General features: G+C 31.3%; 1 protein-coding gene and 2 long non-coding RNA genes across 3 annotated transcripts in view; 2 read left to right on the top strand and 1 right to left on the bottom strand.

Annotated features, from left to right (window-relative positions):
• The window catches only part of LOC143254190 (uncharacterized), a gene marked incomplete in the record, with an annotated part of 711,062 nt that overhangs the window by 415,456 nt on the left and 268,443 nt on the right, over positions 1-27,163 (top strand).
• Positions 1,087-26,517, bottom strand: LOC143254215 (uncharacterized). Its single transcript, XR_013030106.1, has 2 exons — positions 26,384-26,517; positions 1,087-1,322 (listed from the first exon to the last, which is right to left on the bottom strand). It is a non-coding gene; the product is annotated as an uncharacterized LOC143254215 (long non-coding RNA).
• LOC143254214 (uncharacterized) lies at positions 2,302-4,603 on the top strand. Its single transcript, XR_013030104.1, has 2 exons — positions 2,302-2,425; positions 3,112-4,603. It is a non-coding gene; the product is annotated as an uncharacterized LOC143254214 (long non-coding RNA).

Below are 27,163 nucleotides of genomic sequence, written 5' to 3'. Positions count from 1 at the left end.
TGTACCAACTGTTTTCTTTTTTTACACATTTTTGTATTCTCAAAATAGAGTTAACTTGTTTGTTTAGGTGCTCTGAAAGTGTCTTTCCACAGTTTTACTTATTTCTTGGTGTTTCCTCTCTTAACGATAAGGGTATATAACAATAATTTATATATTAATTTTATTTCATTAGTTTCGCCTTTTTATTTTTTTGTTTCTCTCTATTTTGAGCATGTTGTATTAAATGTTTTTTAATATCTCAAAGGCTAACTGCAGTCTCTGTAAAAGCTCAGTCTTGTAATCATAACCTTCTGCGTGATAAAATATTTTTATGGTCATTATCTCTTGCTTTGGCAGCAGTACATCTCTACCATGTAATAGAAAAAACGGACTTTCCAGAGTAGACTCATTTTCAGCACTTTTGTAATAAATGAACCAGCTCTTCCCAAGTTTTATTATCTTTCTCACAGTATTGAGAGATTATATCTAGCAAAGTTCTGTTGAATATTTCTAGTAATACCGTAGCAGCTGGATGGAAAGCAGTTGTTTCAGTTTTCTGGACTCTTAACAATTGATCAATGTAATTTTCTAACGTAGAAACGAAGTTATCATCTCTATCCATCAGAAAGTACTGGGTTACACCGTGTCTCGCTATTATGTTATTTGCAAATGCTTCAGCAATTGTTTCCGGTTTTTGATCAGGCAGCAAGTTATTTATTAACTCATCTTTATTTTGTTCACTAATCTCATAATCTAAACACAAATAATTAGGTTACACACTCACGCTAAATCAACAGATTAATTTTAATATTTAATTGGAATTAAGCAGGATTGGTGACAGTCGAAGCTTTTTTTGATAATACAGTTATTTTATAAGATACCATGGTATCTTTCCATCATTTTTATTTTAAGAAATTAAAGAAGTGGCGGTAAGACTAATTAAATTCACTGTTGGTGCTTTACCATCATCTACAGACAAAAATCATTATTAGATGGGATTTTATCATAATCTTGAATCAAAATCTCATTTGTCGACAGGCACATACACAAAAACGTTTTTATTAAACTGTTTGAGTCACACCAGATATCACTATATTCCAGACAATATTTGATAGGACATATTTATTTATTAAATGAAATCATGGTTTTAAACAATTAAAAAATAAAACTTAAGTTTATAGATTTCTCCATTTTTGTAAATTCCAGTCCCAACATACAATATTTCTATTGACATATTTTCTTCATTTCCTTTTCAATAATGAACTGAAACAGTGTTGTAGAACAGTGTCTTTGACGTTACTTTACGTTAACACTTCCATATTTCCTGCATGGCTACAGATTACCTGCGATAAAGGAAAACAGTGTACCATATTAATGTACAATTTAATAAGAGTCATCAAAACTGTTAAAGGTCAAACAGTATTTCTATATTCACTAGCTTTTGATCTAATGACACAGAAAGGATCAAAATTTAATAAGAAATCTATCGATTTATTCGATATAACATAACCTATATTACAGGTATTATAATTAATAAAGATAGTGTAACTATCCTTAAAAGAAGAATAGAACATTCCATACGAAGCACGTACCAATTACTCGGAAACAAGCTGATAAAGTAAAGTAAATATTCATATCCATTTTAGATCTGTTTACAGCTTTTATTGAAACACCAATGAAACTTATTTAATGAGAACATGAATTGTTAATCACACATACTATACCAACTGTGAAACAATTGTTTTTATTATATTAAAGCCACATCGGTCTCTCTGCTGATGTCTCGGTATATTCAGTTGTCTGCACTATGAAAATAGAACACTAAATCATTAAGAAATAATTATTGGACGCACCGTATAACGTATAATTTAAGTAAAATGTTAAATTTTCACCTAAACAGCCTTAAATAAGTTTATTTAAAAAGTTTCACATAACATAACGTAATTGTACCTTATCTAAACTCGTTTGGAGTGTGACAAACAAATAAACAATAATAATGTATAACATTAAAAGAAAGAAATTGAAGTTTTTTAATAATTAAGATTGAAACGAAGGGAAACAAATAACTCTGTATTTTACTTTTGGAAAAAGTAATATAAACCCCATAAGACTTATTCAACATGATACCATACTTTCAAAGTACATCAGTGTCAGAAAGAAAACTGAAAACATTTCTATAAAGTTTGTGATTTAAATTCGCTTATCAATACATCTGGAGAAGAAGCCAATTATCAAGAATGACCTTTGTATAATTTTAAATCAGCGAATAGTAATCTGGGTTATAACAGTTTCGTAACTCAGAGCTGTGGCCTTCACTGTGATTGCGTATTTACAATACGCTATAAAAGTTCGTAAATTTGAAGAACACTATTAACATAACGAACTTACTTAGAGCCGATATCAAGGTCTTTTTGCTTATTGCACTGGAATGAAAGTGAGGCTAGTGGTAAGTGTTTTACAGCTTATTCTGTAAGTTACTTATCGGTTAAACTCTAGCACAGCTCACCGGAGACAAATAGTTGTATTTGGTGCATGGTATCATTCCAGTATAAGAAGTGGCAAAATAATATGAGATAAATAGACCAAAATTAATTTCTGTTCATTAGAGACCTAATCTCATTACATTGTTAGTGAAATATAAATTGATAACATAATTCTAAGAAAGGTATTCTATTTCAGTATAACAGAATTCCCAGTAAAACAATACTGTGACAAACGCTCTCATCATATAAAACAACAAACAAGACAATTATGTTGAATTTACGATCAAGCTCCTCGCGCGGAATCTGTCACAACACCAGTAAAATAATATTTATGTTGACTACATTCACTAAATTAATAAGTCATTTCTATTACAGTTATTAATACAAATTAGGCTAAACGATTTGGACTAAACATGAATAATGCCATTTATTTTATACATAGGCTGTTCTATGTTTGAACATTTCACAATAAAATATTAAAACTTAATGGGGAAAAGTTATAGGATAAGCTAATTTACATCGTACTAGTTTGTGTAACTGTTTCTCTCTGTGAAATAACTATGGGTCTACAGAATTTCCTCACAGAAGAAGCAAGTAGTTTGTTTTTTATTGGTCATAGTTTCACAAAAAATTACTTAATTTTTTACAGAATTTCATTCTACTTTTGGTGATTACGGTCTACACTGTAAGAAGTTACGCTGAAAGCGGAAGTGACAAAATAACCCGAAACATCCACAATGGTTATTGTTGTTACGGAGATATAGGGGGAATAGTAGAGCTCTTGGCAGACGTGGGAATAAAAGTGGTTTTGATAAGAAAAAAGTTTTTAGAATATATAATGGAAATAGAAGATACGAGAAGAATATGTTTAGAAGAGACCCAGACGTAGGCTTGGTTTTTGACAGTGACCCTAACTTAAGAGATAGGTTAAAAAGACAAACAGAAACAACAAGACAAGAAGCTTCCAAAGGAAGAAGAGTACGCAGAAGGGGAAGAAGATTGAATAGTGAGCTAAGAATAAATGACAGTCTACATTTGGACGCATAAAATCGTATTGGTGAAGGGTAATTGGTAACAACTCACTTAATTTCATTGTTTATGTTAGTATAAATAAGTAAGAATATCAACATTTAAATACAGAAACGTTTCAAAGTTTCACTTTTCAAATAATAAAGTTAATCAATTTATCCACTAGGCCATACCTCTCGACTCATATATCTGAAGATTGCTTATTGAAATCATTATCGTATTAAACATACTTGTTCTCTCATGGGCAAAAGAGTAGTTTCAATATTCGTGACTTAGTTTATGTCTTTTTTATCAATGTGAACATTATCTCACATGATATAAGAATGTTTAGTCTGGTCTTTTAATAACTATCACAAAACATCGTCACTGCTTTGTTAACTTTTTTAAGAAGCTGCATTGTTAACTTTACTGTTTTTAAAATTGTTGAATATTTAAAGAGTTTTCAATTTCTCAGTGTTAATATAAGTAATACGTTTTCTGAGTAATGTGTAATGTCTGAGAGCTTAAATTTTATACACATTAGAAAAACGTATTGGTATGAAATGAGAAATATTAGAGCATCAACTCACGTTCTTTATTTAATATAAATCTACACAGTGGTGTATGTGAACTTTGTTTATCGCATAGAACCTACATCAGATATTAGCGATTTAAGTTACTAAAGTTATTGATGAGTCGTTGGGAGAAGAGAAAGGACTGTTATTGTTGTACATCATAAGTAATCTTCAGTTTAATTTTAGGGTAAGAATAGAACATTTTAACATCTACTTTACGATTAGCTGTAATAGAAAGTAGGAGGAGATTCATAAATAGCGTCTGTGATATATTATTTGTTACACAAGATCCCACTGGTATATATATATATATTTATATGTTATAATAAAATAACTTACAACAACATCGACAGTTTTATCCTTTTAATTCAAGTTATATTAAACTGGATATATGTTTCTCTTTTTACAACTTCTAAGAATCTGGATTATCGCCGATAGAAATGATATTGTGAAATCTTTCCTTTGTTCAATCAACAACCCGTAGGTTATATAATGAAAGACAAATATATTGAAATTACTGTAAACTGATTTTTGATATAAATAAATTTTGCATTGAAATTTAGTTTGATTTTTACGTAACAGAAAATAAAGAACAATAAAGTAAATAAAGTAAGAAATAAAATGTAATTTATAGTTAAAGGAAAATTTTGTTAATCTGCTTGTCTGTGTGTTTCCTCTTTACCAGGAAAAGGTTTCGATACAGAATCGAATGCTTGGTTAGGCTAGTTAATTATTAGTATATTCTGACAAGATTATTTGAATAACGAAATTAATCAATGGGTTTATTAAAGAAAAACCTCACGTGTAGTTTTATAATATTTAGACTCTTTTATTGATTCCACAGCATTGTTAGTTTCAACATATAAACTGAATAAAGTTTGATACATGTAAAGATAATGTTAAGTTTATGATGAAAAGTGTTTACCAAAAATGTAATATTTTTCACATCTTTAATAGGAACTAACAGATATGTGGGAGAAAATGATATACACTTTTAAGTACCAGTGTGAAACACATCTTAAATATTTTTGTACAAACAGATGGCAGCATCATTTATAAATAAATGTTTTTATATTTTAGAATAACTTGTTCTTAATATTTATCAAAAACTTTTATAAACATTCTTCAAGAAATTTTACATTGATATTGACTTTACAGTGACAACCAAATTTCACTTTCGTCACTACAATTAATAAATCTCAGGATAAAACATTTGACCGTGTAACAAAAATATGTCTTCATGTCGACTTGAAGACGAAAGGCGAAAGACTTTCGAAACGTCGTCCTCCGCACTTGTGTTTCCACAACAAGCAGTTACCGTCCATTCTACGAAGTTCATCATATTTTATAGTTTTCTTCCCATCCGTATTTGTGTTAAATCAATCTAATACAAGTACAAACACTGGGAGACATACACGGGTGATGAGAAAATATACACAAGAATGTTTGTTCGTGAAATACTAAGAAACGAAAGATCTTGTTTTTTTCAATCTTCTCATAATGTAATTTATTTAAAAATATGTGGATTAAATACTTCTTTAGAATAAACTTCCTGAAACAAAATAAATAAATTTTTTAATGACCATGTTTATAATACAGAGGAGTTATAGAGAAAATATAGAAAACAAAACACATTTAGGTTGTGTGATAACTATTCATACAACTAAACTAATTATAGTTTGAGTTGACAGTTGAACAATAATAAGTTGGCAAACAACGATGTGTGAATATAAGGAATTTATCTATTTTGTAAACATGTATTATGTTCAATCCCGGGGAAACAAAATCACTCCATTATATGTTTTCTGTAATCGTTCAAGTTCCTAAAGTTTTTCATGATTCTTCGTATGTACAAAAAAATAAAATTAGGCGCACCTGGATCCTGAGACAAGACTATAAGAAGGTTCATGTTTTTAAGACAAGACGATTGTAATAATTTGGGTTATTTAAAAAAAATCTTAACAATTAACCTTATTAACTAGGTTGTATGGAAATCATACGAAGAGCGAGCGGTTCTTCATATTTACTAACGAAAGACACAAAAATTAAAACTTGCCACAACAGAAAAGTTGTTGAACGAAGTAGATAGTTCTCACTACACGTTGTTCCCCGCTGGTACAGCGGTATGTCTGAGAACTAACCACTCTAAAAACGGGGATTCGATTCCACGCCAGAAGTGTATACTTGGGATATGTCTTCCACTGGTATCGAAACGTTCAGCATTCTGGGACATTATATAAAATATAACTGGGGATTACGGGGTGAGATGGGTGGTTCCTCTTAGAAAAGGCCTAATATGCTATACTTTGTATGTTTTCCTTTTGAAAAGAAGTCGTTTTTAAATAATCATAAGAATATATGTCACAAAAATTTCAAACTCAACTTTTACAACGAAGTGTAAGAATTCTGAATGTGATTTATGTTTTGACGTCAAGTATCACAGATTTATTTATTTCGGACATTGCAGTAATTTTATTAGAATATGCAGATATTGTTACTAAACCAACAGGCAAGTCTAATAAATTGTGCCATTAATGTTTTGAAACGAACAATATGATAGTATCGTATAACATTCCGGGTTAGGCCTAACTAAGCCTGTTAAATTTGACTGAGCCTTCATATTTCACGAAATTAAAAATAAAGGTTTTACACATATTGTTTTAAAGGAAATCAAAACTCAAAACAATTTGTTTAGTTAGATATCAGTTATCACACTAAGTCTTCCACTCAGCCCTTCGACCCTTAAATGCAAACGAGATGATGAAAACTTCGTGTGTAAAGTTACATCAGTAAAGAATGTTTTAAATCTATTTGAAATTGTTTTTCTCATTAATTGAAACAGGAATTGGATCCTAATAACCTCGGAATGTCCTTTAGGCAATGTTTCAGACTCATTTATACAAGATTCTTTTGAATATGATATGCATCTTGAAGAGTATATGTTTTGGAACGAATGAAAAAGGACTTATTTTGCAACTGACGTTACAATTGACGTCAAAACACGAGATAAACAACATCCAATCATCTCATAGTTAAGTGGTTTTTATCAGGAAGTGTTCCATTTTTTTATACTGGTTTCTAATAACACTTAAACATAAATATCAATTGAATTGCTACATAATGATATAAACAACAAAGCTTAAAATTACTTCAAATCGTTGTATGGTAATCGAAATCGCTAAAAGCACGTTTATCAAGATCGAACAAAATCCAAAAGAATTACAACTAGTTTATAATTCCATTTGAGTATTTTAATATTTTTTGTTTCTAAGAAACAAACTGAATACTCTAATAAAAAAGTTAAAAACAAGTTACAAAAATATGCCATAATTTATACATTGTTTACCACAAAACCCTAATGTCTTAAGTGTTCAGATTACGTTTTGATATGAAACATTTGTACGTACTGATTTGTGAGGAATATTTCTATGGTGGGAAAAGTACAAAAAGTTTTATGAATGGAGAATTTAAGAAAGTTATTCAGAAGCAACAAGCGAGGGAGAAATGTAACTTATCTATAGATTTCCAATTTCTGAGACGTTGTTTCAGATAAAAAGTTGCTAACCGGTAGTTCACTGATGTTTACCGAACCTCAACATTTTTCCACATAATATAACCAAAACTACCTGAAACATGTTATTAATGTAATTATAAATTTATTAAAATGTAATTTTCCTTTGCACGAACTGACGATATAACACAGTAATGATTATTTGGCTTGATGTCGGTCTTTGAAAGTACATCAGCCACAAAAAAGATAATTGACAAATATTTTCCAAAATGTTTTGTTCATCACAGGTTTGGCCTTAAGTATGATTGTGTCATATCATATCACTATAGAAATACGTACCTTGATATAATAAACTAACTAACAACCGATATCAACGTCTTTTACCTTATTGTTGTCTAATGAATAATAGGACAGTGGTAAGTGTTCTACAGTTTATTCTATCAGTTCATTATTGACCAAACTGCAAAATAACTCACCGAAGACAAATAGTTGTATATGTTGTATGGTATCATTTCAGTACGAGAAGTAGCAGTTCTAAACGTAGAATAATGTGAGATAATTAAATTAAAATTAATTTCCTATGATAAGAGACCTGATCTTATTATAGAATAGTGTTAGTGAAATGTAAATTGATAACGTAACTCTTCAAAAGGTATTCAAATTTAGTATAACAGAATTCCCAGTGAAACATCACTGTGACAAATGTTCTCATCTTATATGGAAATGAATAATTTTGTTTAATTTTAATTTAAACTAATCTACTTAAAAATATCTCTCAATAAAAGTTAAAAGCTTTAAGAGGAAAATGCTATGCGATAGATCAGTCAATATATTTGTGTATTTGAGTATACGCCTCTCTGTGTAAAAAAACAACTTTGGACACACAAACTTTCCACAACGACAGAGTACATTATTTAAATTTGTCATAATTCGTGAGAAAGTTAAATTTTGATACATATTTTTATTACAGGTTTTCGTTTTGCTTTTGGTTACTCCTGTCTGCACTGTAGAAAGTTATGCTTAAAACGGAAATAACGATAGAAACCGGAACATCCAAGATGGTTGCAGTTATCACGGAAACAAAATGGGAGATATGAACAGTAATGACAGACATGGGTGTAATGGTGATCCAGGTATTCATAAAGTAATGGAAATATAGGAAAGAGTAAGAAAGGATTAGGAAGAGACACAACTGGAGGTTCAGACTCTAACATTGGCGTGAGAGGTGGTGGAAGCTTCGACACTAGGTTGGGAAACGAAAGAGTATTGGATAAGGAACTAAGAAAGGTTGATGGTCAAAATGTGGGTGCAGGAAATCGTAATGTCAGAGGATAATTGGTAACAGGTAATTTATGTGACTATAAATTATTGAGCATTTTAAACTTTAAATACAAAAATTTTATGAAGTTTCACTTTTCTCGAAAGAATGTTAAAAAATTTAACTACTATTCGTTGGTAATATACTAGCCCAGAAGTTGTTTTTCACTGATAAATTAGAAACGGAAAGCACAGATAGCCATAATTTAACCCTATGTGAAATTAAAAAGAAGAAACAAACTAATTCAGGAATACAAAATTGAGAGGAGATAAAATGATTAAACAGTTTATAATTTTTTATAGAAACTTACTGATTGACCAACATTTATCCCCAAGTGGCACAGCGGGAAGTCTGTGGACTCACATCACTGGAAATAGTGTTTTGATAATCGTTGTGGACAGGCAGAGACAGCCCTCTGAGTAGCTTTGTGACAAATTTCATATATTTAATGCCTGACATTTAAAATTAAACCTTCCTAAAGGATTATGGTTGCAAATAAGGCTGGAATATAACTTAATATATGTATCTAGGGAAGTAAAGTGTAAGTTCACAGATTTACAACAATATAATTTGGGATTTGATTCTTAGCAGCGGACACACTGCAGTGTTTTCACATTTTCGTACATCAGTCACATTAAGACATTCTTATACAAAATATGTTACACGATGATACTTCATGTCACGTAATAACGTCTTTTTAAAATTTCTGACTCATATAATATTTTATTGTTTGGTGGTTTTTTTTTAATTTCGCACAAAGCTACTCGCGCGCTATCTATGCAAGCCGTTCCTTATTTACCAGTGTAAGACTGGAGGGAAGGCAGCTAGTTATCACCACCCACCGCCAAATCTTGGGCTACTCTTTCACCACCGAATAGCAGGATTAACCGTCAATTATAACGCCACCATGGCTGAACACCACAACATCTAATTATCTGAAACATAAGTAATTTTTATTCTTGGTTTCTAGCAACACTTAAACATAAGCATCAAGTGAATTGCTACGTAACGAGAGAAACAACAAAGCTTAAAATTACTTAAAATCGTCGTCTGGTGATCGTAATCGTTAAAATCATGTTTATCAAAATCGAACAAACCCAAGAGAATTTGAACTAGTTTAAAATTCCGTTTCAGTATTATAATAGTTTTATTTCTGGGAAACAAACTGAATGTACTAATAAAAAAGTGAAAAGCAAGAAAAAAATGCCATAATTTATACATTGTTTACCACACAACTCTGCTATTTTACGTGTTCAGAATATGTTTTAACATAAAACATTTGTAATACTAATTCGTAAGTAATTTTTAAAAAAGTCAATATGAGGTCATGAGGGATGAAACTTTGGTGTCAAAGGTCAAGAATTCTTGTCACACTGAGGCAAAATAATGTAATATTTAAATGTGATATGAAAATTAAACATAGATTATTTTAAGTGTTTGGATATATATGTCTGTTTTTTTCTTGTTACTTGTTCTAAAAATTATACTGAGGGATATTTTGGTCACTGACAGATTATTCTGGGGTCAAAGAATTTATTCTTATTAATTTTATTATTGTAGAAGTTAAATATTGATTACCTTTTGCTAACTTAAACAGAAGATTGTTTTTGTTTGTTTTTGAATTTCGCACAAAGCGACTCGAGGGCTATCTGTGCTAGCCGTCCCTAATTTAACAGTGTAAGACCACCACCCACCGCCAACTCTTGGGCTATTCTTTTACCAACGAATAGTGGGATTGACCGTAACATTATAACGCCCCCACGGCTGAAAGGGTAAGCATGTTTGGCGACGGGGATGCGAACCCGCGGCCCTTCAGATTACGAAGTGCACGCTTTAACGCGCTAGGCCATGCCAAGCCCTACAAAATTAATAAAATACATGAAGGAAATAGTTTATAGTTTTCTTAAAAGATGAAATACCACAATCCCTTAATAATAATTAAAATTAATTAAATAGCAAGTTACTTACACCATCATGACACTTTATGTGATTTAATTCAATTTAGATGAAACTTGATAAGTTTTTATAATTTTACACTTTCTTAGGATCCGGATTCTCGTCGGTAAAGATGATGTCCTGAAATCTTACCTTCATTCAATTAAGAACCAGAAAATTATGTAGTACGAGAACAAATTCTAATTGAAATTACTATAAACTGAATTGTGGATTTAAAAAAAAAAACAGTTTGAATTCTAACAAGTTTGATTTTTTAGAATAGAAAATGAAATGCAAATTATATTTAAAAGAAATCTTTCATGAATTTATTTGTCGGTGTGTTTCTCCTGTACCAGTAAAAAGGTTCGATACAAAATCATATGCTTACATAGGGTAGTTTTTTAGAATACATTTCCAGTCCTGACTCAGGAAAACTTGAGCCTTAATGTTATATTATAAAAATATTGAGATAAAAAAAAGTGAATTGAATCACTTGTCCCATGAGCTGTAGCATAGTATAAACTATACAAATATGTTTCTGTAAATAATATAAACTATACAAGGGTGTTTCTGTAAATAATATAAACTATACAAGGGTGTTTCGGTAAATAATATAAACTATAGAAGGGTGTTTCTGTAATTAATATAAACGATCCAAGTATCTTTCTTTAAATAGTGCAAACTATACAAATGTGTTTCTGTAGATAATATATACTATACAAATATGATTTTGTAAATAGTATAAACTATACAAGTATGTATGATCAGGATGAATTAAAGCAAGGGGGAATCTTCAATAGTTGCGGCACTTGAAATTATTTTAGGAAGGGTTAAAGTTAATTAATATATGAGACCTTTCCTCTCATTTTTTATTTACCATAGTTTTCTGTGCTAGTAATACAATGTGTGGAACGTGCTGACTGCCGATTCCATTTGATTACCCATCACGACCTCTGCTAACCTACCCTCAATTTGGAATTCTTCCAGCCATGACAAGAGTAAATTAACCTATAAGAATTGGGCGTGATCAAATAGAACATTTGAGGTGTTTGACTTCTTGAATTGGAAACTATAACTGAAACGTTGGGAGAAAACGTTTCGTATATGAAAAGTCGGAGCAGTTTTATGAGCCGCTAAGCCACAGCTAGAAAATATATGTTTATTGCATTGATTGAGTACAAACAGTTTATATGTTTCATTGACGTATAGCTAAACCTGTTCTGATAAATATTGTGAACAATACAATGCACAACCTAACATAAGAGATTCTCTACACACCCCTTGAAAATTATAACAACTAACAATAAGTACGTTAATATCTGTATATTACTAAATTGAAAGTTTACGGTCATGTTTTCCAGACTTCTAGTAGTAAACAGTGTGATCTGATTCTCCGCTTTGGTCAAGGTTGAGATAGTCCAGGATGTAGCTTTGTATCAAAACAACAAAAACATCAATGAAACTGAATTTTGTAATTATATTTCACGTTCCATACTCTAGCATCTCATACATAACACAGTGAAGTTTCAAAAAGATAAATTTGTAAGCTGAATTTGTCTTCGTATCCATGACGTAAGCTTTAGTAACAAGTTACATCAAACAAGTATGGTTTATTATTGTTACAACTCTTGATCTTGGTAAGTAGGTATATTAATATCAACAATGTATGAATTGATCTATTTATGATCTGATCATTTTTAAATTCTCAAAAATTATCTGACCATCATTTTTATTTAGGAAAGTCTTAGTTTCTCTCTTAAGAAGTTCAATTTTTACAAACTTGCTTCGTTTCCTTATACTGATTGATATATTTTGAAGAAAAAAAAACTTGAATAACGACATTAATTCAATTCGTTTATTAAAGAAAAACCACGTGTAGTTTTATGATATTTAGATTCATTTGATGATGCCACGGTGAAATGGATTTCAGCTTCTAAACTGAACAAATTTTGGATAGATGTAAAGACAGTGTCTAGTTTATGATGAACAGTTTTTACAAGAAACGTAATATGTTTGAAATCATTTATAAAAATTTGTGGTATTATATGCTGAGAACATTTGTCACAGTGCTGATTTACAGGGAATGATGTTACACTAAATTTGTATATTTTTCTGAACACTTTGTTATCAATTTTAATTTCACTAAATATCTCTCATAATGATACTTGATATCTTATCATCAGAAATTAATTTTAGTCTAATTATCTGGCATCACTCAACATGGAGGACTGACACTTCTCTTACTTAAATGATACCATGCAACAAATAATTTGTTTTAAGGGAGTTGTGTTGCTGTTTAACCGATAATTAACTTGTAGAATAAACTGTGGAACCCTTACCACTGTCCTTATGTTCATTGGACTGCGATGTGGTAAAATATGTTGATATCAGCTGTTAGTTAGTTGGTTATGTTAAAAGTATTTTTCTACTATTCGTATTTACATAATGTGGTGATATGACACAATCACACTTAAGGCCATAGCTGTGAGTTACAAAACTGCTATGATGAAACTTTCTACTCATTGTTTTTTAATCAAACAAACGTCGTACTCTATAATTAACTTTTTCTTCAGATGTATTGGCAAACGAATATCAATCAACGTCACAAATTTTATAGCAATGTTTTTAATTTCTTTCTGATACTGATGTATTTTCAAAGTCCGACATCATGCCAAATAATCATAATGGTGTTTATATCGTCAGTTCATACTAAAATAAATTACAGAGTTTTTGTTTTTCTTCATCAATATCTGAATTATTTGTTTTCTATTATATCGCTTTATTATTATTTATTTATCTGTCATACTGAAACGTTCCTTTTGAGTTTAAATTAGGTACAGTTACGTTATGTTATGCGAAAGTTTCCTTCTTAGTTTAGGTTTAGCTACTTTAAGTGAAAAGTTTACAAATGAATATAAATAAATTTTCCGAACGCTTTATTGACAGGAACTTATTTTATAACATATTTTGTTTAGTTGGTATAGCATGTATAATTTACAACTAATGTTCTAATTAAATACGAATCTTATGCACGTTAAAGTTTCAATTAAGAACTGTTTTAAGATTATATAAACATATCTGAAATCATTACAAATGTTTAATATACTTTACTCTCTTGTTTTCAATTCATTCATACGTGCTTCGTAAAGTATGCTCTGTTGTTCTTTTAAGGTTAGTGTCACTAACTTTACTCATTATAATGTCTTTAATATATTTAATTTATAATATGTATAATGTATGTTGTATCAAATGGCTTACGTAAATAGTATTCCACAAACTATGTTTATTGTATATAAACCGGTCTGAAAAGAAACACGTAGTCAGCAATAGATATCACATATGTATTGTGTAGTGTTAATACTATTATTATAAATTATTCTGCTTATCGAAAATTTCTAAAGAAGTAAATAAAAAATATAAAGGTAAACAATGTAACAAGTCTAACACAAATGTCTGATGTGAAGTATAAATGTGAGTTATAATGTTCATTAAAATTTAATATTATTCACTTTTTATAAGTATTATTAGCCTTATATCTTGGTTTGAAATAACAAAGATCTTGTGTGATATTTTCAATATTATGGCTTGTAATAAGTATAAATCTTATTCTCAATCAGTTATATTAATCACTATATTAATTATCAAATTCTGATCCCCATTGATAAAAAAATATCATATGTTGGAAATGAAAATAGGTGGGTAGATGTCTTATTGTATAATAAAAATTTTTTTTATGAAATCGTGCTTTGACTGCAGCCAACTCTACTTTATAATCCATAAACTAACTTTGAGGTTTGGTTAATTAATTATTAAAATTGATCTGTTGATATCATGTGAGTGTGTGGCCCAATAATATCACTGCACATGGAGTTTTGAATAATGTTCCAAAGAGTTTTTGCAATATCACATAAGCCTGACATGTATGACATTTAAATGAGATATAAGTTATCCTGATTTTGAAAACAGATTTTCCATAATCAGTGATGACGAGAAAATTCACAAATATATTTCTTAAAACGGCTGGTTTTGGGTGAAACAAATTTTTATGTAGAGGAGCGAACAACATTTCGATCTTCTTCGGTCATCGTCAGATTCACAAAGAAAGAAAGAGGTAATTGACCGATAGCTGACCACATGTTTAAGGGAGGTGGTTTTACTGATTGCAGAAGTGTAGAAAGCGTGCTTTGATGTTTGAATACATATTTTTTTGACAAACACCACACAAATATTATTTATAAAATACAATATGACAACTCCACGACTTCTATATTGGAAAAAACAACTCGAAAAATGAAAACCGCATTCAAAAAACACAAATAGTCACCTTATCACGTTTTCGAACACTGAAAATCAAATAAACACAACATAACCGTAGAAAACACCTAAATACTAAATAATAAACAAACATAAACAAACGCAAAATCAAAGAATTCTTACTTATGCAACATCTCAAACCCAAAATAAACCAATACAAAGGAACACCTTTATACCAATATTCTTTGTGAACCTGACGATGACCGAAGAAGGTCGAGACGTTTTTTGCTCCCCTACAAAAAATTTTTCTCAACCCACCCCACCCGTTTTAAGTAAAGATTTTCCATGATTCAGATACTTAGACTTCGAAATTAATTTTATTTTTTCTATGACGTGGAAATTGTTTAAAACAGGATGAAAACAAACTCTTACTTAGGTCCAATTTTATTTCGTTTATCACGATGAACACTTTTATTATTATGTTTTTCAAGAGCAATGTAAAGAAACTGAAGAAAAGAGAAGAAAATTGATGAGAAACGAATATGAATCATCATTCATCTTGATATCTTTATGTGAAATACTCGGCTTTTATTCCTAAAACTACGTGTTGTGGTCTATCTTTTATTTATCAACCTAGTGTTAGGCTTCAATTGTGTGGTCATTGTTTCTTTATCCAATTTTTAATACGTACGTTGCTGCCCCATTCACAGATAAAGCATGAGAGCTGGTTAGGTTGGGCTACGTTTCATGCTTTGTTGTTTGACGATTTCAAAATATTTGAAATTCTGCATATTTCGATTGTCAACCTTACAGCACACAAAAAAACTTTTAAATATCCATAAAGTAGCCAATGATGTTCTTTGTAATTGACCTTATTAAGAAGAAGTTCGAGATTTTCGTATGAACAAAATGAGCCATAGGAACAGATACATATATGTTACTATTGTGTAGAACACCTTTCAGACTTCTTTTGGAGGAATCAGTGAACAATCACCATTCACTCTGCTCATTTATTGCAGCTCCAAGTGTTGGTATTAATTGTGCAATATTAGTGCAATAAACCAGAGAACCACCATGCGAAAAAAGTATAAAATCTTTTTCATTATATCTGTACCAGTAAAGTGATGTTCGTAGAGGAAGTAAGCTCTTAACCTGAAACCTATAACCGATAGTCACTGGAGAATCTTTTAAAAGGTTCAAATCTATCACCAAATCAATAATTTCATCTTGTGTGAAAAGATATGGTTTACCAAATGTTTCAGGTTGAAAACACAATTTATTATCATTTCTAATGACATCAAATTCAGAATCAGATATTACTGTATCAACAGTGTCTGTTGAAGTAAATGCAGCTACATCAGGTCTTATAACAAAATGAAGTTTAAATAAGAAATTTCCTTTTTATTCCGAGTATTGCAACCTTGCATGTTTTTGAGAAATCTTGTAATGTTTTGTCATTGTTTTCTTACAACAAATTTACTACAAATGTATTATAATATATTTGGGTCATTTACACGACCCGTCGCTGACATAACGACTAACAAATAATACTGAAAAGAAAAAAGTATAAAAGTGCACGCAGAATCAGATACTATCCAGAAAGGACCCAGCATGGCCAGGTGGGTTAAGGTGCTCGACTCGTAACCTAATGGTCGCGGGTTCGAATCCCTGTCGCACCAAACATGCTCGCCATTTCAGCCGTGGGGGGCGTTATAATGTTACGGTCAATTCCACTATTCATTGTAAAAGAGTAGCCCAAGATTTGGCGTTGGGTGGTGATGACTATCTGCCTTCTCTCTACCACATTCTACTATTTCATGGAAAAACATACCCTGTCATCATTCGAAAGTTTTCCTTTAATGCAATAGGAATTTCTGTGTATTTTAATGTTATGGTCAAATATGCTTCACGATAAAACCAAAGAAATTGACAATTTGAGTAAGACACGCTCTAGAAGAAATATTACTACATGGACAAATGTTTGACATAGAGATTTGTTAATTGTAATGACAATGGTAAAAATTTGAGGGTGAATAAAGACGTAACATTTCTAGAAGAATATTTCTAAAAAATTTTTTGATAAATTATGTAAACTAAAGAAAACAACAAATATATATATATTATACTGCCATCTGTTGAAACAAAAATATTTTGTCTTAACATCAGTCCAAATATGATGCACATAAATCTCTTTACTATTTGCAGGTTTCACAGATTGTAAGTCCAAAGGTAATTTCCTTTCAATTTCATCTAACACTTTTTCTAACTTACTTGTACATATAAAGTACGAACTCAACATTCTGTCTGCAGTTACAAACAATTCTTGTACTAAATTTAGTTCCACTATTTCCAACTGTAAATGATAATTGTTGTTAGTTATTCTTATAGTTCTTAATCAATCCTTCCCGTAATATCCTTACTAAATATACGATAGCTGCTCCTTATTTGTCATATGAAATGACGTCATATTTTCCAAACCGTTGTCATCGAAACTAACACGACTACTCATGTCAAAAGATTTCTCGAACGATATTAGTTCTTTTCGTAAAAACTATTAATCGAACATACTGTAAAAATGGTATATCTCCGAAAATTATCCATTTATCTCCTGATAATATAAAACTTCCTTCTTTAATAAAAGACATACCCGTCTTATTTCTTTCTGGTATAATACTCATGTTCTGTGCCGCCATGTTTCCATTCATCCTATGGATAATTATCGTGGTAAACCATCAGATATGTCTACTACTGAAACATATAAAAACAAGTGTCTAATGATCACACACACATAAATATATAACACATACAAGAATGTTTATACAAGTCCTATATTGTCAACTTACGTTGACAGTACAGCTACTTATGGATGGAATTTCACTCGTCTTTTTGTAGGAGTAACGATTATTGTGGTTGAATTGGAACAGGACCTCGTGTTATAAGGTTATAATCAAGTGCAACAGTATCAGCTTACGTCGTTCTACACGTTCGTCGGGAAAAAGAGACGTTGACGTCACTAGACACACTATACGTGGAGTCATCTCTGCCAACACTACGATCACCTAATATATGGTATTAAAGTCTTCATCATGATAAGATAAATCTTGTTTTTTGTAATCATCAGATTCCACTCCAATACTTCCTTTTTAGTTTTCTGATTTTCATCAGTCATATATTCGTACTGATATTGTGTTTAATCTATTAACATCTACGAACAGTTTCCTTTTCTATGAAGATCTTGAATCTTAAAATTGATTAGACTTGTTTCTTTAAGGACTTTAAAAGGGCCTTTCCATGGTTTTACTTCTTTATTTGTATCTCATTTCTTAACAATAGGCGTATATAATAATAGTTTATCTCGTAATTTCACAACATTAGTTTTTTATATGCTTGTTCCTCACTACGTTAAGCAGCTTTTGTTAAATGTTTGTCAGTCAACTCTGATGTAAACTACATTCTTTCTTATAGTTTAGTGTTGTAATCATAATCTACTGCATGATTAAATATTTTAGGAGACATTATCTCTTGCACAGGCAGAAGTACATCTCTGCTATTTGAGAAAGGACTTTGCAGAGTAGACTCATTTTCATCACTTAAGTAATAAATGAACCAGCGCATCACAAGTTTTCTGATATTTCTCGTAGTAATGAGAGATCATATTCTACTGAATCCTTCTACTAATACGATAGCAGCTGGATGAAAAGCAGTTGTTTCTGTTTGATGGGCAATTAACAACTGACAAATGGCTTTTATTAATTTGGAAACGAAGTTAATATCCCTATCCGTTACTAAGTACTGGGGTATATCGTGTCTAGCTACTATGTTATTTACAAATGTTCAGCAATCATTTCCGTTTTTTGATTAGGCAAGCATACTGGCTCTGGACATCTACTTCACTTGTGTGCGGCTACTAACACGTATTTATTTCTGTGTATGAAGTAGGTAATGGACCTAAAATGTTCATTGCCACAATCTGAAATGGTACTGATAAACTTGGAACTTGTTGTAATGTAACGTTTCTAAAGTGTTGTCGTGTCTTTCGTTTTTGATATTCCATGCCTGAATCACAATAATCTTTAATATCCTAGCGCATATTTAGTTAAAATAACCGTCTATTTATTCTCATGTATGTTTATGCGAAAGCTAAATGTGCTACAAAAGTTGTAGAATGATATGTTTTCCTAACCTTCGTCTTCAGATTATGTGGTACGACTATCTGTAAAAACTTATTATCAATTCTTTACATAAGATATATGAGTCTTACCCGTACTCTGTATCTTTTCCCTGTAAGTTGTTTATTTAATCATCTTTATTTCGTTCACTAATCACGTTATATAAATCCCAAATTACTTGTAATTTATTCTCACTTTTGGTTTTGTTTTCTCCAATTTTGTTAATAGAGTTTTCTGTTGTGTTTCTTCAGCAATCAATACGTGTCCTCATTCGTCTTCATTTCACTATTAGTTCTCTCCTGGTCTTCTGTAACAATCAAGACGTGTCCTCATTCGTCTTCATTTCACTATTAGTTCTCTCCTGGTCTTCTCTTTGAACTCATACAAGAAATTTCTTCAAGGAGTGGAAAGTTGTAATCACTCGCGCACTTCACTGTTTTACACGCACTTCAATTTCTCATTTAACACTTCTCCCCTCACGTTTTATTCCACTTGAATAACATTATCGTAATGTGGGTTTTCTTTTATCTGTCATTGATTGTCTTTCGGGTAATATTTCAAAACTTTTTTGTTATTGTCTCTGGCTAATTAATATTGTCCTTCTATACCTGATCTCAAACTTTTCATTCTTAGATTCTCGAACATATATATATATATTAATTACTTCTTTTAAAATGTTATCTGTATGTTTAACTTACGATTAGCTAACCTAACCAATTAATTACAAATTTAATAATAACGTGTAGCTATTAAAAATCACTCTACATCAAAATCAGATGGGGTTTCGTCACAAAATTCAACCACTTCAGTGCCCTGTGAGGAAGACAACCTTCTGTTGTTGCCCGGGCCTGATTTGGTGTTATTCTTGAATTTAAACAGTTCATCTAACTTACAACATATCATTAAAGCCAGTCTTTCACGTTTTGTATATATCACACCTCTTATTAGTATTACTATCAAAAACATATTGTTTTCATTACTGAATCAGTCAACTTCCACTTTTCTCAGTTACTTCCTTCTGTTGTAGCTCTCAGGACGTCTACATGTTGATGAAAATCCTTGATATTTACCCACTTCTCGAAGAGGTGAAGTTTCAGATTTCATCTTGCATGTTTGACAGCTCAATGAAGTTGGACTCTCGAATTATATTCTGAATTATCTGTAATTTGTTTGTAGACAATACTTCTTGCCAGTCGGGTACTCTTAAATTTATCGCACTTCCTGTATATTTAGTTTTACTTCTAAAACTATAGGATAAAATAATTCATTGGCTGTGAGCAGAACAAGTTCTAGCCAATCCAAGATATCAACTATTCATCAATTTAATTACCTCAGTTCGGTAATCAAACTGATTTATATTTAATTTAATATCAATAAGAAGAGTTCATCTTTCACATATAAAATAACGAAGTTCCTGGTGTCTTAATTTTGTGAAAATAAAATTATTATGTTTTTACACAATTCAGGGTCACATACTCTTATGAGACCTTCAATACATTTCAGCATATCTTCATCTATCATTTCCACAGTTATAGCCAGCGAACAGTTTCAAAACATTTCCACCTGTCTATTAAAACACGTTTTTGTGGGTTCCGAAAGGAAATCAAAATGCTATCTTTAATATCTCTAATTCTAATAAAAATCTTCTATCTTAACAAGATATTGCCTAAGGCCTCATAGTTCTTAGTTAATCCTTCCTGTAAGATACTTTCTAAACATTAGATAGCTATTACCTGATTTGTCATATGAAATAACGTCATATTTTCCAAAATGCTCTCATCGAAATTAACACGATTACTTGCGAAATATTTCCCAATGATATTAATTCTTCTCGTGATCAAACTATTAATCGAACATACTGTAAAAATCATACATATTCGAAAAATATCCACTTATCTCCTTATAATAAAAATTTCCTTCTTCAATAAAAATCATACCCATCATACTCTCGTTCTGTGCCGCTATGTTTCCAATCATCTATAGAAAAATGACAGAAGTAAAACTACAGATATGTTTACTACTAAAACATATAAAGACAAGTGTCTTATAGCCACACACATATGTATGTATAACATATACAACAATGTATAGACACATCTTATATCGTGTACTTATTTCTAATTTCAACTTCCATATGGCTTAACATATTGTTAAAAGGTTCTATCACACAACGTGTTTCTTCACTAGAGCTAACATTAACTCTTTATCATTAGTTTTGCCTTTTTATTTGTTTGTTTCTCTCCATGTTCAGAAGGTTGTGTTAAATGTTTATTAGGTAACTGAAAGGCTAACTGCATTCTCTGTAATAACTCTTGTAATCGTGATCTACCGCATGATAAAATACTTTTCGAGTTATTATTTCTTGTACTGAATAGGGATCAGTACATCTCTACCATGTAATGTAAAGAACAAACTTTCCAGAGTAGACTCATTTTCATCACTTATGTAATAGATGAACCAGCTCTTCCCCAGTTTTGTGATTTTTTTCACAGTATTGAGAGATCATAACTAGCAAAGTTGTGTTGAATCTTTCTACTAATACGGTAGCAGCTGGGTGAAAGCAGTTGTTTCAGTTTTTTGAACACCTAACAATTGATAAATGTCTTATAGTAAAGCGACATCAGTCTCTCTGCTGAGTCTTCCATATATTCAGTTGTCTGTACTGTGAAACATAGAATAATAAGTCAATAAGAAGTAATTATTGAACGCACCGTAGAATGTATAATTTAAATAAAATATTTCATTTTCACCTAAATAGCCTTAAAGAAACTCAGTTATAAAGTTTCACATAACATAACGTAACTGTAATTGACCTAAACTCCTTTGGAATGTGACAAAGAAATAAATAATAATAATGTGTATATAACAAACATATTAAAGTTTTACATACAATAATTCAGATTCTAGCAAAGGGAAACAAAGACAAACTAGCGATATAAACACCAAATGTTTATTCAACATGATATCGGACTTTAAATGAACATCAGTATCAAAAAAAAAACTAAAAACATTGTATAAAGTTTACACCGTTGATTTATGATTTAAATTATTTTATCAATACATCTGAAGATAGCGAATTATAAAGTACGACCTTTGTATAATTTAAAATCAGTAAGTACTAATCTGGGTTATAATAGTTTCATAACTCAGAGCTATGGCATTCACTATGATTGCGTCATAACAACATATTATATAAATTAGTCAATTTGAAGAACACTGTTGACATAACCAAATAACTTACAGCTGATATCAACGTCTTTTAGCTTATTGGGAGTCTAATGAAGATGAGGCTAGTGGTAAGTGTTTTACACTTTATTCTGTAAGTTAATTATCGGTTGAACTCTTGCACAGCTCACGGGAGACAAATAGTTGTATTTGGAGCATGGTATCATTCCAGGGTGAGAAGTGGCAGAATAATGTGAGATAAATAGAGCAAAATTAATTTCTGAAGAGCGTGGTGGGAAATTCAACATAATACTTCTTGTTTGTTGTTTCATTTGTCAAAGTGCTGGTTTACTGTTAATTCTTCTATACTATATAAGAGTTCCTTTCTGAGAATTACTTCATCAATTTATATTTCACTAATAATGACCCAAAATGTGATCAGGTCTCTTATGAGCAGTAATTAATTTTGGTTTAATTATCTCACATTATTCTGCGTAGAGAAGTGCCTCTTCTCACACTGAAATGATATCATTCAACAAATACAACTATTTGTCTCCGGTCAGTTGTGTTACAATTTCACCGATAATTAACTTATATAATAAACTGTAGAAAATTTACCACTGTTCTCATCTTCATTAGACTGCGATAGGATAAAAGACGTTGATAGAAACTATAAATTACAGATACGATAGAAACTGTTCGTATTACTGCGTCGTGAATAGTTTTTTCCTCATAACTTAAAAAGTGTCACGATTAGGATAATGAAAGTGTAGTATATTATGAATATTATATTACCACACACCTACATATATTTCTATGTAAATTGAACGACATATAAACTGTTTATAAACAAATAATCAAATGTAGGAGGTGCAGAAAGTGTTCGTGCGTCTACTTTAATGGTCAGTTGTGTAGCCCTTCATATGAATTACTTGGCACAATCTCTCCTCATAGCCCTCCATGATCGTTTGACAGTACTCAACTGGTGTTTTCTTCCTTTCTTCTTTAAAGAAGGCCTCCAATTCATGCAAGGTTTTCGGATGACGTTAATGAACTCTGATCTTCAACTCACGCCAAACATTTTCAATTGGGTTGAGATTGAGTGACTTCGAAGGCCACTCCAGAACGCTTATATGATTCCTCTGCAACCAGAATTGCACATATTTCGAGGTGTGATAAGGATCATTGTCGTGTTGGAATTATCCAACAATGTCCAAGCCGCAAGTTCCGAGCATAATTCTTGATATAAGTGCCTAATATATCAACCTTCTCTTCTTTTTTCATGATTCCGTTGACGCGATGAAGGCTGCCTACACCATAAGAGCTGAAGAAGCCCCATAGCATGATCGAGCCACCTCCGTATTTAACAGTAAGGACGGTGTTTATTGGAAGATTTCTTTTCCCCTTTTTACGGAAAATATTGCAAACATCATTGTGGCCAAAAAACTCGATTTAGTCTTGTCTGACGAAAGAATGAGTATTCTTGCATACCTTAATCGTGCTTCTAAATGAACAGACTTTAAATATGGATTTCTACGTGGACTGCATGTTTTGAACCCAGAAGAGAGTAACGTTTTCGTAACTGTAGAGGTGCTTACCTGAACCCCAGTTTCCGTTACCAGTTTCTGTATGTCATTACGTGTTAAACAAGGGTTCTTACTATCTTTTCTAAGAACCTTCCTCTTGGTTCTTTCTGAAATTTTGGTGGGTCGTCCAGAACGAGGGAGGTTAGCAGTTGATTCTGAGAGCTTAAACTTGGCAATTATTGTTTGAACAATAGATTTCGGCACATTAAGTTGTGTATTAACAACGGAAAGAGATACACAAGACTTGTATTTTACAATAATTCGGCTCTTTAAATCACTGGACAGTTTATTCCTGTTTGCCATAAAATAATTTATAGTTGTGTTAAAACATGAATTTCCTTAAATTAACCAAGAGAAAGTTTTCAACTCTTTGTCAACCTGAAGATGACCTGAGAAAGTGGAAATGTTGTTCTCAACTTAATCTCAGTGAATGTTTTAATACCCATACCAAATATTTTAAGATACATTTTTACTTGAAGTTGGTTTCTCGTCATCACGAATAAACTTCCGAAATCCTTTGAAAATAATTAAATTTAATTAAATAACTTACTTATTACAACATCGAAAATTTTGTGCTTTTTATTTAATTTATATCAAACTTTATATATCTTTTGGTTTTTTAAAGCTTGTGAGGATCCGGATTATCACCAATAGAAATGATGTTCTGAAACCTTGCCTTTATTGAATTAACAACCTGAAGGTTATCATAGTGCAATAAAAATATATTATTGAATTTACTGAAACCATAATTTTGAAATAATAAAAATTTTCATAGAATAAACTGAATCAAGTAAGAAATAAAGTGTAATTTATAGTAAAAAGAAAACTTTCGTTAATGTGTCTGTCTGCGTGTTTTTCCTGTTCAAGGAACACGATTTTATACAGAATCAAATGCTGGCTTAGGTTAATTTCCGTAAAATATATTTCAAGTGTTTGCAATTCGAAAAAGTAATGTTCCAAAAGGAATATTACTACATGGTCAAATGTTTGATCCCGAGATTTTCCTTGTATCTGTTCTCACATTCTTGTTATCGATATTTGATCAATAAGCCAGCTGTTTACAATTCAGAATGTTTTACGTTTTCAGTAATCAATCCTTCCTAACTTTATTCCATCATATGGTGGTGTCAACCTGTCACAGTTTCTTCATGGTTCCACTCATTAATACAGTGTCCATTGTTTCCATAAACCCTTGAGTGACCTTAATCAGTGATGTCGAGAAACCCACTTGTTGAGAAATTTATATGCAAAAACGGCTCGTTTGGGTTGAGAAAATATTTTACATAGAAGAGCGAACAACGTTTCGACCTTCTTCGGTCATCGTCAGGTTGCGAACCTGCATATAAATTTCTTGAGTGATCTTGATAGCGTCAATTAATCACAGACTAAACGCTAAACGTGCAGCGGAAACTTTTTCAACATATTTTATAGAATCATTGTTCTTCTATAATTATCATTGTTTCATGCACGTGTGTACTGAAACTTCTGTGTACCTGTAAGCTTTCAAGGGAGATATATTGTCTTTGTAAAAAAAAAACAAAAAAACCGAAGATATACAAGCTTTCCACGACGAGAATGTTGATTATTTAAATAGTTGTAATTTCATAAGAAAGTTGAAATTTAATACATATATTTTTATCACAGGTTTTTGTTTTCCTTTTAGTTACTACGGTCTGCACTACAGGAAGTAAAGCTAAAAATGGAAATAACGATAGAAAACCGGAACATTTACGATGGTTGCGGTGAGCACGGAAACAAAGGGGGGAGACGTCGGTGTAACAGGGATCCACGTTTTCATAAAAGTAATGGAATTAAAGGAGAAAATAAGAAAGTGTTAGAAAGAGACATAACAAGAAACTTAGACACTACCTATGGCTTGAGAGGTGGTGGAAGATACAACAACAGTTTGGGTTACGAAAGAGTATTGGATAGTGAGCTAACAAAAAATGACCGTCACAAGTTGTTTACAGGAAATCGTAATAGCAGAAGATAATTGGTAACAGCTAATTCAGGTTACTTTAAACTATTGAGTATGTTAAACTTTTAATATATAAATATTGCGAAATTTCACTTTTCTCGTAAGAATGAAACAAAATTTAATAACCTGGTCATGCCGCTTGATTTTTAGCGTGAGAGTCGTGGGTTTAAATATTCGTCATACAAAACATGCTCAGCCTTTCAGTTGTTCAGACGTTTTTATGATAACGGTCAATCCTACGGTTCATTGGTAATATAGTAGCACAATAATTGATTTACACTGATAAATTAGAGACTGCTAGCACAGATAGCCCTCGTTTATCCCTCTGTGAAATTAAGAAGGAAGAAGCAAACCAATTCAGGAATACAAAATTGAAAGTAGGTAAAATGATTAAACAGTTTATAATTCTGATAGTTACTTACTGATTGACCAACATTTATTCCCAATGGCACAGCGGGAAGTCTTCGTATTCACATAAAAAGAAATCGGGTTTTGATAATCGTTGTGGGCACGTCCAGGTTGCCCACAGAGTAGCTTCGTAATCTGGATTGTGAAATAAAAAAAACTGTTCATTGAAATTAAGTTCGATTTTTTAGAATAGAAAATGAAGAGTAATTTATACTTTGAAACATCTTTAGATAATTTGTTGGTGTGTGTTTCTCATGTAGCATTAACACGGTTTGATACAGAATTATATGCTTATTGGTGGGTAGATTCTTTAGAATATATTTCCAGTCTGAGTCAGGGAAACGTTGGCGTTAATGTTATACCACAAAGACATTGCGAAAAGAAAACAACAGTCAAACGAATCACCAATTCCATTGGCTGTAGAATAGTATAAATTGTACAAGAATGTTTCGGTGTTGGTAAATGCGTGTATTAACAGCAACAATGTTCGAATTGATCTACTAATCATCTGGTTACTTCCAGTTTCTCGAAAATTATCTGATGTTTTATAATTTTCAAAAGTCCAGATTTTAAAAACTTGCTTCATTTCCTTATACTGATTAAGATATTTTGTCTAAAGTATTTAGATAACGAAATAAATTCAATTGATTTATTAAAGAGAAACCCACGTGTAGTTTTATTATATTTTGGTTCATTTGTTGATACCACGGTGTACTAGATTTCAACTTCTCAACTGAACAAAAATGGATACGTTTAAACATGGTGATAAGTTAATAATGAACAGTTTTCACGAG

This window comes from Tachypleus tridentatus, chromosome 6 (genome assembly GCF_004210375.1).
Source record: "Tachypleus tridentatus isolate NWPU-2018 chromosome 6, ASM421037v1, whole genome shotgun sequence".
Taxonomy (NCBI): Eukaryota; Metazoa; Arthropoda; class Merostomata; order Xiphosura; family Limulidae; genus Tachypleus; species Tachypleus tridentatus.
This window is presented reverse-complemented; position numbering and strand designations above follow the sequence as displayed.